Genomic DNA, 4,802 nt, shown 5'->3' on the forward strand with positions numbered 1-4,802 from the left:
ACTTCTTCCCTTTTTACTTTTCATTTGCTTAGAAAGCTGTTATATTCCTCAGATTAGTTTTTCTTCTCCCATAGTATCCATCCTTTGCTCTGGCTGTTTTCTTTGTCTTGATTCTCCCCTCTCTTTTATTCTCCATTTCCATTACATTCTTTAAGAACTGGCAAGTGGGAGAATGGGGGAGCAGAGGGAGGGAAGGAGGGAAGTGGGTGGGGGGTTCACGGAGTGTGACACACCTCTTGGGGGTGGGACACAATTATAAAAGGGACTTTACCTAACAAATGCAAGCAGTGTAACCTGGTTCTTTGTAGCCTCAATGATTGCCCAACAATAGCAACAACAACAACAAAGAACTGGCAAAAAGCTTTCTGAGGCAGGTCCCTTTGAGTAATCACTTCTGGGGGTCCAGGGAACCCCATAATGTACATTTCTCCCCAAATGAGTTCTGAACCAGATGAGAAATGCACAGAAATAGAAGGGACGAAGGTCAAAGCACAATCTTCATTCTAATAAGACTGATGTTGGAGAATGTGGCAAGTGAAATTTGCTCCTCATAGGCAGAGCTGCCCTCAGTAGGGTGCTGAATGTGTTCTCTGCATCCAGGTGGCTCACTCCCAAGAGAAGGAAAGAGAGAGACCTACAGACCCACTTCTCCATCCCAAACCCAACAACTGAGGAGGAGAATGGGGGTGGAGGAGGCCAGGAGATTTTGCTGGTGTGCTAGTGGAACACACCTTACACAAGAAGAAACAACGGGGTGGGGGAAAGTACTATTTCTCCACCACTTGCAACCCCACTTAAAATTTTTCTTCAAGGGCTTGTTCTGTGATGTCCTATTTGTATACTGTACACACCTTGATTCAGTTGGGATCCAAAGAGGGCAGCAGAGACATCATGAGCATTAGCAATAAGGATTGATAACAGATATGAGACCTTACACAAGTCCGGGAAGAGCTAGGAACTCTCTCTCAGAGGAGGAGCCGAGGACTCAAGAAGAAGCACTAACAGTGTCTCCTGGAGTGGTGGGATGGGTCACAGTCTGAGGAGGAAATCTGAGGAGCCACTCTGGGACAGCAGAGGGCATGCGCATGGGAGGTCCGGGGAAAGCTGCTGCCTCTGAGCTTCTGCAGCCCTGTGGTCCCGCTACTGCTTCTGAGCTTCTGCAGTACTGTGATTCTGATACCACCGAGCATCTGGAGGTGGCCCTAGGGCTCCTGTGGTCAGTGGTGCCACCAAGCCAGGAGAACTGGACCTGGAGCAAGGGAGGGTGAGGACAAGCTGAGGCCCTCCTGGTGCCTCTTCTCAGTCTGTCAACTCAGCTCCCAATGCAAAGTTTTGAGAGTAATGAGCATGGCTTCTTTTCCAACTCCTTCTTGGCTAACTCTAGCCACAGCAGGAGGGAATTTCAGGATAACTCATTCCTCACTTAAGCTGACAGTGGGACAAGGCAGTATTGTCAATATCTTGCTAACTGGGCTTCTACAAACACCCATTTTATTTATTTATTTATTTATTTATTTATTTATATCTTGAGACAGAGTCTTACTCTGGTGAGTAGGCGAGAGTGCCATGGCATAAGCCTAGCTCACAGCAATCTTAAACTCCTGGGTTCAAGGGATTCTCCTGCCTCAGCCTCCCACCCCAACACTCCACTAATTTTTTTCTATTATCTTTCCCTTTAGTGGGAATGGGATCTTGCTCTTTCTCAGGCTGGTCTCAAACTCCTGAGCTCAAGGGATCCTCCTGCCTTGGCCTCCTGGAGTGCTACGATTACAGGCATGAGCCACCACACTCAGCCAGCAAATACCTCTTTTAACTATGTTGAACTTCAAAACAAAGAGAAAAGACTTGCTTCTCCTTAGCATGCCACCATTAAAAACATTTTCTAATGCTTTCCTCAAAAGATGACTCAAGAAGCTTCATATGTCTATTTACTCATAACAGGATGTTCATTCCTTTTCTAGCTCAGTCATACCCTTTGATATTTTGTGACTTAAATATTGATATATAATGTTAACCAATGCTTCTTATGTCAGATAAGGGGGAGCATCAAAGGGAAGTTTAAAGAGAAATAAATGTTAAAGTATGAAAGAAATACTAGTAAGTCCTACAGTTCTCTCTCTGCACATGGTCACGAGGTCATTGTTCATGTTCATAACTTCCTTTGTTCAGTGACCACCCCATATTCCCTTTGCCCAAGCGAATACCTCAGCTCATCATGATGCCTTGCTTGGGGGTGGGACGGGGACCTAAATCTTCACACAGGAAGGGTCTGTCCACTTATGCTGGGTGTTGTAGTTTTCTATCTACTTATATCACAAAGCATGTGAGTATTAAAAGGCTGCCACCCTCATTGTGTAGTAGTGTGGTATAATAAGGAAAATACTTGGTCTTTGTCCCCAGTTTCTAGCACAGAGCTCCTAAAACACTTGGAATTTCCTGAGTGATGAAGGTGATAAGAGAATTTTTTGTTCTAGTAAGGCAATTATCGACCAGTCTTTAGAGAGCTGTAGGCTGCAAGCTAGTTGCCAGAGGACCAACCATGTTGTTTGGAACTTTCGGCCTCATTCCCCATCCAATAAGGAGAGTAGAGGAGAGATAGACTGAGATCACCAGAAGCCAATGATTTAATCAACTCTGTCTACATAATGAAACCTCCATAAAAACTCCTATATTACAGGGTTTAGGAGCTTCCATATTGGTGAACACATTCATGGAATAGGAGGGTGGCATACCCCAACTCCAAGGGATAGAGGCTCTTGCCTTTGGGGACTCTTTCAGACTTTACCCATGTAGTTCTTTAGCTAGCTATTCTTTTTTATCCCTTATAATAAACTGTACTTGTAAATATAACATTTTTTCCTGAGTTTTGTCAGTTGTTCTAGCAAATTATCAAATCTAGGAGGGAAGTTATGGGAACTTATGGATTTATAAACAACTCAAAAGTGTGGGGAACCTAGGGACCTGATGACTGGAGTCTGAAGTGAAGGCAGTCTTGTTGAACCTCCAGAGTTATGGCCAATTATGGGTAGTTAATGACAGAATTGATAATTCAGTAGAATTTTAGAACACCTAGTTGGTTGATGGGAGGAAAAATACTCTCAAGTGGCAGGCCAAGCCCCCTGATAGAACCGATCACCCCAACTAATATAGTAACTCTACTCTGCCTATTGGTTTAATGGAATAAAGATCCCAAGCCTCAGGTGTTCCTTTCAGCTTGTAGCTTAATGAAACCATTTTGTTGTTGTTGTCCCTGGAAGCATTTCTTCATAGCAACAAGACTTCCAAACCAGCAGAGCCTAGGGTTGCAAGGACAGGAAATAAAAATTTTGCTAGTAGATGATTTAAGGGTAGTATAAGAATAACCACTCTATTCCCAACCCCTGATTTTCAGGCTTCTGAATTTTATCTATGGGAGAAATGGTACTATGTATTATTTACTAGTTTGGAACATGTTTTCTATCCAGGAGGCTATCACCCAAGCTCTAAAGAGTATGGGCACCAAAACTGAGTCTTCAAAGGCCTTTTCCCTAATCTATCAAGCCAGTTGTTTCAGTGAGATGAGAACTTTGGTAAAGTGTGCAGTGAGTTTCATGAGCATGAGCCCATGACCCACTTTATTTGCTGAAAAATGAGTTCCCTGGATAAGAGGAATACTGAGCAGAACTTTGGGCTGTAAGACAGTCTGTAAGTCCATGCATGATGCTGGTTTTTGCATAAGTATTATGGGGAGAAAGACAAATCCATATCCACAGTAAGTGTCTATTCCAGTGAGAACAAAGTGCTTCCTTTCCATTACGTGGATGGGGTCCAATGTAATCAACCTCCATTAGATGGTTGGCGGGTTCCTCAGGAAATGGTGCCATATCGGGGGCTCAGAGTTGGTCTCTGCCGTTGACAGGTTGCATATTCCGCAATGACTATAACCAGCTCAGTCAAATCAGCATGTGGTTGGGCCCAAGAAAAATTGTTGACCTGCAGAATTATGAAGAAATAAGTGTTTAAGCCACTAATTTTAAATATAGTGTGTTGGGCAGTGAAAGCTAATACAGAAATTCATACTTACGAGTGGGATGCTGCCATTATGAAAACCTAAACACGTGGCACTGGCTTTGGATCAAAGCAATCATGAAATCATTGCATTTGGTAACTTGGAAGATAAAAAATTTATCTAATCAACTTGTAGATCTGGTTAAGGAAATTTCCAGGTAGAATGTTAGTACTATACAGGAAGAAAGAGATGAACTAAAGAAAGAACTGTTTGGTTTGCAAACAAGAAGTAGAAGAAATATAGAGTCCTCAGGACTTTCTAGATCAGAAAATAAACTTGTTCTTCATTCTAAGTTTCTCTAGTTTGCAAAGGATTCTTATAAAATCTAGCTAAAGGAGTGACCTTAAGTTCCTTCTGAAGACCCCAGAAAGATCTGTGATTGTTTCTAGTAGATTATCTTAATTTAACAAAGTAACTTCTAAAGATTTTGAGGACATTAGCTCACAATATCCTGATATACTGCCCAAAGAAGCAAGAACACTGCATCGAAGATTGTGTGCATGTGTCCTTTGTCTGTTAAAATGGACTACAGCCAAATATATAGAAATTCCACAAAGTTTTAAAGGGGGTTATGTAAGCTTGAGTTAAAAGAGACCAAGATAGGGTGGGCAAGGGACTTGAATAGAAATTTCTCTAAAGAAGATAGGTGCATGGCCTACAGATATATGAAAAAATGCTCTCCATCCTTAATCATCAGAGAAATGCAGATCAAAACTACTTTGAGGTACCACCTAACCCCAGTAAGATTAGCCCA

This window comes from Otolemur garnettii, unplaced genomic scaffold (genome assembly GCF_000181295.1).
Source record: "Otolemur garnettii isolate 467f Iridium unplaced genomic scaffold, OtoGar3 scaffold00004, whole genome shotgun sequence".
In the NCBI taxonomy this organism is placed as follows: Eukaryota; Metazoa; Chordata; class Mammalia; order Primates; family Galagidae; genus Otolemur; species Otolemur garnettii.